The sequence below is a fragment of the Drosophila takahashii genome, unplaced genomic scaffold (assembly GCF_030179915.1).
Source record: "Drosophila takahashii strain IR98-3 E-12201 unplaced genomic scaffold, DtakHiC1v2 scaffold_28, whole genome shotgun sequence".
Lineage (NCBI taxonomy): Eukaryota > Metazoa > Arthropoda > Insecta > Diptera > Drosophilidae > Drosophila > Drosophila takahashii.
In genome coordinates, this window is record NW_027221707.1 from 81,925 (window position 1) to 94,168 (window position 12,244).

General features: G+C 33.4%; 3 non-coding genes across 3 annotated transcripts; all 3 read left to right on the forward strand.

Moving 5' to 3' along the window:
- Positions 1 to 132: 132 nt before the first annotated feature.
- On the forward strand, positions 133 to 311 carry LOC138914536 (5.8S ribosomal RNA). The gene has a single exon (XR_011420380.1). It is a non-coding gene; the product is annotated as a 5.8S ribosomal RNA (ribosomal RNA).
- A 398-nt stretch (positions 312 to 709) lies between these two features.
- LOC138914557 (large subunit ribosomal RNA) lies at positions 710 to 4,666 on the forward strand. The gene has a single exon (XR_011420401.1). It is a non-coding gene; the product is annotated as a large subunit ribosomal RNA (ribosomal RNA).
- Positions 4,667 to 10,194: 5,528 nt separating this feature from the next.
- LOC138914548 (small subunit ribosomal RNA) lies at positions 10,195 to 12,189 on the forward strand. The gene has a single exon (XR_011420392.1). It is a non-coding gene; the product is annotated as a small subunit ribosomal RNA (ribosomal RNA).
- The last annotated feature ends 55 nt before the right edge of the window (positions 12,190 to 12,244 follow it).

The window sequence follows — 12,244 nt, forward strand, 5'->3', positions numbered from 1 at the left end:
GACATTTCGCAGCATTTATTTTAGGTATATAAATACATTTATTGAAGGAATTGATATATGCCAGTAAAATGGTGTATTTTTAATTTCTTTCAATAAAAACATATTTGACCAAATTTAAAACCAATATTATAAAACTCTAAGCGGTGGATCACTCGGCTCATGGGTCGATGAAGAACGCAGCAAACTGTGCGTCATCGTGTGAACTGCAGGACACATGAACATCGACATTTTGAACGCATATCGCAGTCCATGCTGTTATGTACTTTAATTAATTTTATAGTGCTGCTTGGACTACATATGGTTGAGGGTTGTAAGACTATGCTAATTAAGTTGTTTATACAAATTTTATAATAAAATTTTATAAGCATATGGTATATTATTGGATAAAAATAATTTAATTATTTTATTCATAATATTAACAAATATATGAAAAACATTATCTCACAATAGTAATTAAACTTTGAGAAAAACGAAGAGGAATATTTTCTTTTTCAATCAAATAATACTGAGAAATGTCTAGCATAAAATATTATCTAGAATTGTCTCTTATTAATGATTTGAAATATGAAAAACGTTGACAATATTATTATTCTTCGTTAATTCGTTACAAATAAATGCCATTAATATATATATACGTCAGCTTTAAACGAATTTAATAAAATGTTTTATCATTATATATAAAGAATTAATTGCAAATAAAAGTTATATACAACCTCAACTCATATGGGACTACCCCCTGAATTTAAGCATATTAATTAGGGGAGGAAAAGAAACTAACAAGGATTTTCTTAGTAGCGGCGAGCGAAAAGAAATCAGTTCAGCACTAAGTCACTTTGTCTATATGGCAAATGTGAGATGCAGTGTATGGAGCGTCAATATTCTAGTATGAGAAATTAACGATTTAAGTCCTTCTTAAATGAGGCCATTTACCCATAGAGGGTGCCAGGCCCGTATAACGTTAATGATTACTAGATGATGTTTCCAAAGAGTCGTGTTGCTTGATAGTGCAGCACTAAGTGGGTGGTAAACTCCATCTAAAACTAAATATAACCATGAGACCGATAGTAAACAAGTACCGTGAGGGAAAGTTGAAAAGAACTCTGAATAGAGAGTTAAACAGTACGTGAAACTGCTTAGAGGTTAAGCCCGATGAACCTGAATATCCGTTATGGAAAATTCATCATTAAAATTGTAATATTTAAACAATATTATGATAATAGTGTGCATTTTTTCCATATAAGGACATTGTAATCTATTAGCATACCAAATTTATCATAAAATATAACTTATAGTTTATTCAAATTAAATTGCTTGCATTTTAACACAGAATAAATGTTATTAATTTGATAAAGTGCTGATAGATTTATATGAATACAGTGCGTTAATTTTTCGGAATTATATAATGGCATGATTATCATTGATTTTTGTGTTTATTATATGCACTTGTAGGATTAACAATGCGAAAGATTCAGGATACCTTCGGGACCCGTCTTGAAACACGGACCAAGGAGTCTAACATATGTGCAAGTTATTGGGATATAAACCTAATAGCGTAATTAACTTGACTAATAATGGGATTAGTTTTTTAACTATTTATAGCTAATTAACACAATCCCGGGGCGTTCTATATAGTTATGTATAATGATATTTATATTATTTATGCCTCTAACTGGAACGTACCTTGAGCATATATGCTGTGACCCGAAAGATGGTGAACTATACTTGATCAGGTTGAAGTCAGGGGAAACCCTGATGGAAGACCGAAACAGTTCTGACGTGCAAATCGATTGTCAGAATTGAGTATAGGGGCGAAAGACCAATCGAACCATCTAGTAGCTGGTTCCTTCCGAAGTTTCCCTCAGGATAGCTGGTGCATTTTAATATTATATAAAATAATCTTATCTGGTAAAGCGAATGATTAGAGGCCTTAGGGTCGAAACGATCTTAACCTATTCTCAAACTTTAAATGGGTAAGAACCTTAACTTTCTTGATATGAAGTTTAAGGTTATGATATAATGTGCCCAGTGGGCCACTTTTGGTAAGCAGAACTGGCGCTGTGGGATGAACCAAACGTAATGTTACGGTGCCCAAATTAACAACTCATGCAGATACCATGAAAGGCGTTGGTTGCTTAAAACAGCAGGACGGTGATCATGGAAGTCGAAATCCGCTAAGGAGTGTGTAACAACTCACCTGCCGAAGCAACTAGCCCTTAAAATGGATGGCGCTTAAGTTGTATACCTATACATTACCGCTAAAGTAGATGATTTATATTACTTGTGATATAAATTTTGAAACTTTAGTGAGTAGGAAGGTACAATGGTATGCGTAGAAGTGTTTGGCGTAAGCCTGCATGGAGCTGCCATTGGTACAGATCTTGGTGGTAGTAGCAAATAATCGAATGAGACCTTGGAGGACTGAAGTGGAGAAGGGTTTCGTGTGAACAGTGGTTGATCACGAGTTAGTCGGTCCTAAGTTCAAGGCGAAAGCCGAAAATTTTCAAGTAAAACCAAAAACGCAATATATACAAATCAAGCTAATATAATATACTTGAATAATTTTGAACGAAAGGGAATACGGTTCCAATTCCGTAACCTGTTGAGTATCCGTTTGTTATTAAATATGGGCCTCGTGCTCATCCTGGCAACAGGAACGACCATAAAGAAGCCGTCGAGAGATATCGGAAGAGTTTTCTTTTCTGTTTTATAGCCGTACTACCATGGAAGTCTTTCGCAGAGAGATATGGTAGATGGGCTAGAAGAGCATGACATATACTGTTGTGTCGATATTTTCTCCTCGGACCTTGAAAATTTATGGTGGGGACACGCAAACTTCTCAACAGGCCGTACCAATATCCGCAGCTGGTCTCCAAGGTGAAGAGTCTCTAGTCGATAGAATAATGTAGGTAAGGGAAGTCGGCAAATTAGATCCGTAACTTCGGGATAAGGATTGGCTCTGAAGATTGAGATAGTCGGGCTTGATTGGGAAACAATAACATGGTTTATGTGCTCGTTCTGGGTAAATAGAGTTTCTAGCATTTATGTTAGTTACTTGTTCCCCGGATAGTTAGTTACGTAGCCAATTGTGGAACTTTCTTGCTAAAATTTTTAAGAATACTAATTGGGTCAAACCAATTAGTTCTTATTAATTATAACGATTATCAATTAACAATCAATTCAGAACTGGCACGGACTTGGGGAATCCGACTGTCTAATTAAAACAAAGCATTGTGATGGCCCTAGCGGGTGTTGACACAATGTGATTTCTGCCCAGTGCTCTGAATGTCAAAGTGAAGAAATTCAAGTAAGCGCGGGTCAACGGCGGGAGTAACTATGACTCTCTTAAGGTAGCCAAATGCCTCGTCATCTAATTAGTGACGCGCATGAATGGATTAACGAGATTCCTACTGTCCCTATCTACTATCTAGCGAAACCACAGCCAAGGGAACGGGCTTGGAATAATTAGCGGGGAAAGAAGACCCTTTTGAGCTTGACTCTAATCTGGCAGTGTAAGGAGACATAAGAGGTGTAGAATAAGTGGGAGATATTAGACTTCGGTTTGGTATCGTCAATGAAATACCACTACTCTTATTGTTTCCTTACTTACTTGATTAAATGGAACGTGTATCATTTCCTAGCCATTATACGGATATATTTATTATATCTTATGGTATTGGGTTTTGATGCAAGCTTCTTGATCAAAGTATCACGAGTTTGTTATATAATCGCAAACAAATTCTTTAATAAAACGGTGCATTTATGTATTTTTGATTTGAAAATTTGGTATAACTCCAATTACTCAGGTATGATCCAATTCAAGGACATTGCCAGGTAGGGAGTTTGACTGGGGCGGTACATCTCTCAAATAATAACGGAGGTGTCCCAAGGCCAGCTCAGTGCGGACAGAAACCACACATAGAGCAAAAGGGCAAATGCTGACTTGATCTCGGTGTTCAGTACACACAGGGACAGCAAAAGCTCGGCCTATCGATCCTTTTGGTTTAAAGAGTTTTTAACAAGAGGTGTCAGAAAAGTTACCATAGGGATAACTGGCTTGTGGCGGCCAAGCGTTCATAGCGACGTCGCTTTTTGATCCTTCGATGTCGGCTCTTCCTATCATTGTGAAGCAAAATTCACCAAGCGTTGGATTGTTCACCCATGCAAGGGAACGTGAGCTGGGTTTAGACCGTCGTGAGACAGGTTAGTTTTACCCTACTAATGACAAAACGTTGTTGCGACAGCATTCCTGCGTAGTACGAGAGGAACCGCAGGTACGGACCAATGGCACAATACTTGTTCGAGCGAACAGTGGTATGACGCTACGTCCGTTGGATTATGCCTGAACGCCTCTAAGGTCGTATCCGTGCTGGACTGCAATGATAAATAAGGGGCAATTTGCATTGTATGGCTTCTAAACCATTTAAAGTTTATAATTTACTTTATAAACGACAATGGATGTGATGCCAATGTAATTTGTAACATAGTAAATTGGGAGGATCTTCGATCACCTGATGCCGCGCTAGTTACATATAAAAGCATTATTTAATACAATGACAAAGCCTAGAATCAATTGTAAACGACTTTTGTAACAGGCAAGGTGTTGTAAGTGGTTGAGCAGCTGCCATACTGCGATCCACTGAAGCTTATCCTTTGCTTGATGATTCGATAATAAACATAAATTTAATTGTGTTTATTTTGTTTGGCTTTTTTAAGTCAGAATATATATATATAAAATATATATATATAAAATAATAATTATATTTAAATAAATTTTATTTAAATATATTTAACAATGGTAGCCATATGTATCGTCATCCTATTAGTGACGCGTATAAAAATATTCTAAGTCCGAACATGCAAATAAGAGACATATGCAAGTATATGTACTTCTTAAGGTAGCCAACTGAATCGTCATCCTATTAGTGACGTGTATACAAATATTCTAAGTCCGAACATACAAGTAAGAGACATATGCAAGTATATGTACCTCTTAAGGTAGCCAACTGAATCGTCATCCTATTAGTGACGTGTATAAAAATATTCTAAGTCCGAACATACAAGTAAGAGACATATGCAAGTATATGTACCTCTTAAGGTAGCCAACTGAATCGTCATCCTATTAGTGACGTGTATAAAAATATTCTAAGTCCGAACATACAAGTAAGAGACATATGCAAGTATATGTACCTCTTAAGGTAGCCAACTGAATCGTCATCCTATTAGTGACGCGTATAAAAATATTCTAAGTCCGAACATGCAAGTAAGAGACATATGCAAGTATATGTACCTCTTAAGGTAGCCAACTGAATCGTCATCCTATTAGTGACGTGTATAAAAATATTCTAAGTCCGAACATACAAGTAAGAGACATATGCAAGTATATGTACCTCTTAAGGTAGCCAACTGAATCGTCATCCTATTAGTGACGTGTATAAAAATATTCCAAGTCCAAACATGAGTTATATGGATATGAAAATAATATTAAGTTCTAGTATGGATATGAAAAAAAATGAGTTATATGGATATGGGAAAAATAACAAGTTCTAGTATGGATATGAAAAAAATGAGTTATGTGGATATGGGAAAAATAATAAGTTCTAGTATGGATATGAAAAAAAAATGAGTTATATGGATATGGAAAAGAATACAGAGTTCTAGTATGGATATGGAAAAATGAGTTATATGAATATGGGAAAAATGATAAGTTCTAGTATGGATATGAAAAAATATTGAGTTATATGGATATTAAAGAAATAATAAGTTCTAGTATGGATATGGAATAAAATGAGTTATATAGATATGGCAAAAAATTTAATGTTCTAGTATGGATATGAAAAAAATTAGTTATATGAATATGGGAAAATTTATAAGTTCTAGTATGGATATGGGAAAAATAATAAGTTCTAGTATGGATATAAAAAAATATTGAGTTATATGGATATTAAAGAAATAATAAGTTCTAGTATGGATATGGAAAAAAATTAGTTATATTGATATGCTAAATAATGAGTTATATGCATATGGGAAAAATACTAAGTTGTAGTATGGATATGGGAAGAATACTGAGTTCTAGTATGGATATGGGAAAAATAATCAGTTCTAGTATGGATATGAAAAAATATTGAGTTTTATGGATATTGAAGAGATAATAAGCTCTAGTATGGATATGGAAAAAATTAATTATATTGTAATAGTAAATAATAAGTTATATGGATATAGGAAGAAAATTAGGTTCTAGTATGGATATGAAAAAAATTAGTTCTATGGATATGGGAAAAATAAAAAGTTCTGGTATGGATATGGAAAAATATTAAGTTATATGGATATTAAAGAAATAATAAGTTCTAGTATGGATATGGAATAAAATGAGTTATATAGATATGGCAAAAATATAATGTTCTAGTATGGATATGAAAAAAATTAGTTATATGAATATGGGAAAATTTATAAGTTCTAGTATGGATATGGGAAAAAGAATAAGTTCTAGTATGGATATGAAAAAATATTGAGTTATATGAATATTAAAGAAATAATAAGTTCTAGTATGAATATGGAAAAATATTATTTATATTGATATGGTAAATAATGATTTATATGGATATGGGATAAATACTAAATTCTAGTGTGGATATGGAAAAAACGAGTTATATGGATATGGGAAAAATAATAAGTTCAAGTATGGATATGGAAAAAAATTAGTTTAATAGTTATAGGTATGGAAAAAAATTAATTATATAGATATAGAACAAAAAATAAGTTATATGGATATGGTGGCATCAGTACGAAATATGCCCAATTTACATACACCGGAGCCGCAGTACGATAAATACCCAATATTTAGACGTCGTGGCCAAAAACATATATAGGGAGGCAGTGCTCGCCGACCGGCCGTATTGTTCAAAATTTATGTTTTCATATTATTTTGGCAATGCTATATATAAATGATATCTTATACATATAATTCAATTATAGCGATATGGAAATACCATATTATATGTATAAAGAAAAAAAATGTATAATAAAATATACATTGACATACAAATATGGCTAGTTGTATGGATATGCCGTATTCATTATATGGATACGGCATATAGATTATATAAATATGACCAAAAAATATTTTATATTGATATGGCAAATAAAGAAATTACTTGAATATGGAAATAAAAGAAGTTATATTGATATGGAAGAAAATAATGAGTCATATAGATATGTTGGCATCAGTACGAAATATGCCCAATTTACATACACCGGGGCCGCAGTACGAAAAATACCCAATATTTAGACGTCGTGGCCAAAAACATATATAGGGAGGCAGTGCTCGCCGACCGGCCGTATTGTTCAAAATTTATGTTTATCATATTATTTTGGCAATGCTATATATAAATGATATCTTATACATATAATTCAATTATAGCGATATGGAAATACCATATTATATGTATAAAGAAAAAAAATGTATAATAAAATATACATTGACATACAAATATGGCTAGTTGTATGGATATGCCGTATTCATTATATGGATACGGCATATAGATTATATAAATATGACCAAAAAATATTTTATATTGATATGGCAAATAAAGAAATTACTTGAATATGGAAATAAAAGAAGTTATATTGATATGGAAGAAAATAATGAGTCATATAGATATGTTGGCATCAGTACGAAATATGCCCAATTTACATACACCGGGGCCGCAGTACGAAAAATACCCAATATTTAGACGTCGTGGCCAAAAACATATATAGGGAGGCAGTGCTCGCCGACCGGCCGTATTGTTCAAAATTTATGTTTATCATATTATTTTGGCAATGCTATATATAAATGATATCTTATACATATAATTCAATTATAGCGATATGGAAATACCATATTATATGTATAAAGAAAAAAAATGTATAATAAAATATACATTGACATACAAATATGGCTAGTTGTATGGATATGCCGTATTCATTATATGGATACGGCATATAGATTATATAAATATGACCAAAAAATATTTTATATTGATATGGCAAATAAAGAAATTACTTGAATATGGAAATAAAAGAAGTTATATTGATATGGAAGAAAATAATGAGTCATATAGATATGTTGGCATCAGTACGAAATATGCCCAATTTACATACACCGGGGCCGCAGTACGAAAAATACCCAATATTTAGACGTCGTGGCCAAAAACATATATAGGGAGGCAGTGCTCGCCGACCGGCCGTATTGTTCAAAATTTATGTTTATCATATTATTTTGGCAATGCTATATATAAATGATATCTTATACATATAATTCAATTATAGCGATATGGAAATACCATATTATATGTATAAAGAAAAAAAATGTATAATAAAATATACATTGACATACAAATATGGCTAGTTGTATGGATATGCCGTATTCATTATATGGATACGGCATATAGATTATATAAATATGACCAAAAAATATTTTATATTGATATGGCAAATAAAGAAATTACTTGAATATGGAAATAAAAGAAGTTATATTGATATGGAAGAAAATAATGAGTCATATAGATATGTTGGCATCAGTACGAAATATGCCCAATTTACATACACCGGGGCCGCAGTACGAAAAATACCCAATATTTAGACGTCGTGGCCAAAAACATATATAGGGAGGCAGTGCTCGCCGACCGGCCGTATTGTTCAAAATTTATGTTTATCATATTATTTTGGCAATGCTATATATAAATGATATCTTATACATATAATTCAATTATAGCGATATGGAAATACCATATTATATGTATAAAGAAAAAAAATGTATAATAAAATATACATTGACATACAAATATGGCTAGTTGTATGGATATGCCGTATTCATTATATGGATACGGCATATAGATTATATGGATATGACCAAAAAATAATTCATAAAGAAATTATATGAATATGGCAGAAATAATTGGTTATATTAATATGATCAAATAATACTTTATATAAAAAAGTGAATATCTTTGGTTGGGTGGCAAAGAGAATTAAATATGCCCGATATATAGACGTCGTGGCCAAAAACTACTATAGGGTGAAGTGCTTGTCTGTTGGTCTATATATATACATATAATATTTTATGCGTACACATTATTATTATAGATAGTTAATATCTATCGTATGGGTGGCAAACGGAATTAAATAATTTCGATATTTAGACGTCGTGGCCAAAAACTACTATAGGATGGTCAGTGGTTGTCCACCAATTAATTATTGAACAAACCATATGAATATCATATGCTGTTGTCAATATAATGTATATCAATAATAATAAAAAATAAGGATGGTACAGTAAGTAGTCCATCTACTATTGAACAAAATATATTATAATATATACTTTTGTTATCAATAGAACAACATATATTAAAATCAAAATATTATCCGTATAAATTTGTTTCTTAAATGAAATTAAGACTTGGCTACGCGGTTAATATTATAAACCCATGATAATAAGGTGAAACAGAGGTCAAGTTTCTATTATATATAGAATAACAAATTGTTTCCGACTTTTATCGTTAATCTTTGGTGGCAGGTATATATGATAATTTATATTAAATTATTATATCCCCTGTCGTTTGGGCACAGAGTATCGCTTGCCGGTACAATGTGTTTACAAAAAGCATTATAATAAAATATAATTGCAATATTAGTGATCAAAATAATTTCATATGCGCTCGGTTTTATATCATATATTACCAGAGAGTTATATGGAAAAGATAAATTTTAAATTTATCATCAAAATGCAAATGATTTAACTCAATATTTATATTGGTTAAACAAAAATTGTACATGTGTGGATACAATAATTATGTATGTTGAACAAAAATGATATTTTAGAATGAAATATGTATATATAATATAATAAAAACTTATAGAAAGAACAATATATATTGAAAATTGTGTTATAAAAAAGTTGTACTTTTTCTTTAACATCAATTATAAACTTGTTATATTAGTGGCGAAACAAGTAAAAATTAAAGAACGTATACGAATGCCATATAAAAATGGCCGGATTCGAATTAAAATAGAATTATTTCACAAAGCAAAAAAAAAATATTGAATTAAAATCAATATTTAAGAAAAACCGAACATATAAAATGGAAATAAAATCTATTATATTTATATTACTAATTTCTATTCAAAAAATATGAATGAAATATGAACGAAAACATTATTCTGGTTGATCCTGCCAGTAGTTATATGCTTGTCTCAAAGATTAAGCCATGCATGTCTAAGTACACACGAATTAAAAGTGAAACCGCAAAAGGCTCATTATATCAGTTATGGTTCCTTAGATCGTTAACAGTTACTTGGATAACTGTGGTAATTCTAGAGCTAATACATGCAATTAAAACATGAACCTTATGGGACATGTGCTTTTATTAGGCTAAAACCAAGCGATCGCAAGATCGTTATATTGGTTGAACTCTAGATAACATGCAGATCGTATGGTCTTGTACCGACGACAGATCTTTCAAATGTCTGCCCTATCAACTTTTGATGGTAGTATCTAGGACTACCATGGTTGCAACGGGTAACGGGGAATCAGGGTTCGATTCCGGAGAGGGAGCCTGAGAAACGGCTACCACATCTAAGGAAGGCAGCAGGCGCGTAAATTACCCACTCCCAGCTCGGGGAGGTAGTGACGAAAAATAACAATACAGGACTCATATCCGAGGCCCTGTAATTGGAATGAGTACACTTTAAATCCTTTAACAAGGACCAATTGGAGGGCAAGTCTGGTGCCAGCAGCCGCGGTAATTCCAGCTCCAATAGCGTATATTAAAGTTGTTGCGGTTAAAACGTTCGTAGTTGAACTTGTGCTTCATACGGGTAGTACAACTTACAATTGTGGTTAGTACTATACCTTTATGTATGTAAGCGTATTACCGGTGGAGTTCTTATATGTGTTTAAATACTTGTATTTTTTCATATGTTCCTCCTATTTAAAAACCTGCATTAGTGCTCTTAAACGAGTGTTATTGTGGGCCGGTACAATTACTTTGAACAAATTAGAGTGCTTAAAGCAGGCTTCAAATGCCTGAATATTCTGTGCATGGGATAATGAAATAAGACCTCTGTTCTGCTTTCATTGGTTTTCAGATCAAGAGGTAATGATTAATAGAAGCAGTTTGGGGGCATTAGTATTACGACGCGAGAGGTGAAATTCTTGGACCGTCGTAAGACTAACTTAAGCGAAAGCATTTGCCAAAGATGTTTTCATTAATCAAGAACGAAAGTTAGAGGTTCGAAGGCGATCAGATACCGCCCTAGTTCTAACCATAAACGATGCCAGCTAGCAATTGGGTGTAGCTACTTTTATGGCTCTCTCAGTCGCTTCCCGGGAAACCAAAGCTTTTGGGCTCCGGGGGAAGTATGGTTGCAAAGCTGAAACTTAAAGGAATTGACGGAAGGGCACCACCAGGAGTGGAGCCTGCGGCTTAATTTGACTCAACACGGGAAAACTTACCAGGTCCGAACATAAGTGTGTAAGACAGATTGATAGCTCTTTCTCGAATCTATGGGTGGTGGTGCATGGCCGTTCTTAGTTCGTGGAGTGATTTGTCTGGTTAATTCCGATAACGAACGAGACTCAAATATATTAAATAGATATCTTCAGGATTATGGTGTTGAAGCTTATATAGCCTTCATTCATGGTGGCAGTAAAATGTTTATTGTGTTTGAATGTGTTTATATAAGTGGAGCCGTACCTGTTGGTTTGTCCCATTATAAGGACACTAGCTTCTTAAATGGACAAATTGCGTCTAGCAATAATGAGATTGAGCAATAACAGGTCTGTGATGCCCTTAGATGTCCTGGGCTGCACGCGCGCTACAATGAAAGTATCAACGTGTATTTCCTAGACCGAGAGGTCCGGGTAAACCGCTGAACCACTTTCATGCTTGGGATTGTGAACTGAAACTGTTCACATGAACTTGGAATTCCCAGTAAGTGTGAGTCATTAACTCGCATTGATTACGTCCCTGCCCTTTGTACACACCGCCCGTCGCTACTACCGATTGAATTATTTAGTGAGGTCTCCGGACGTGATCACTGTGACGCCTTGTGTGTTACGGTTGTTTCGCAAAAGTTGACCGAACTTGATTATTTAGAGGAAGTAAAAGTCGTAACAAGGTTTCCGTAGGTGAACCTGCGGAAGGATCATTATTGTATAATATCCTTACCGTTAATAAAAAAATTTGTTAATACAAATTTAATACAA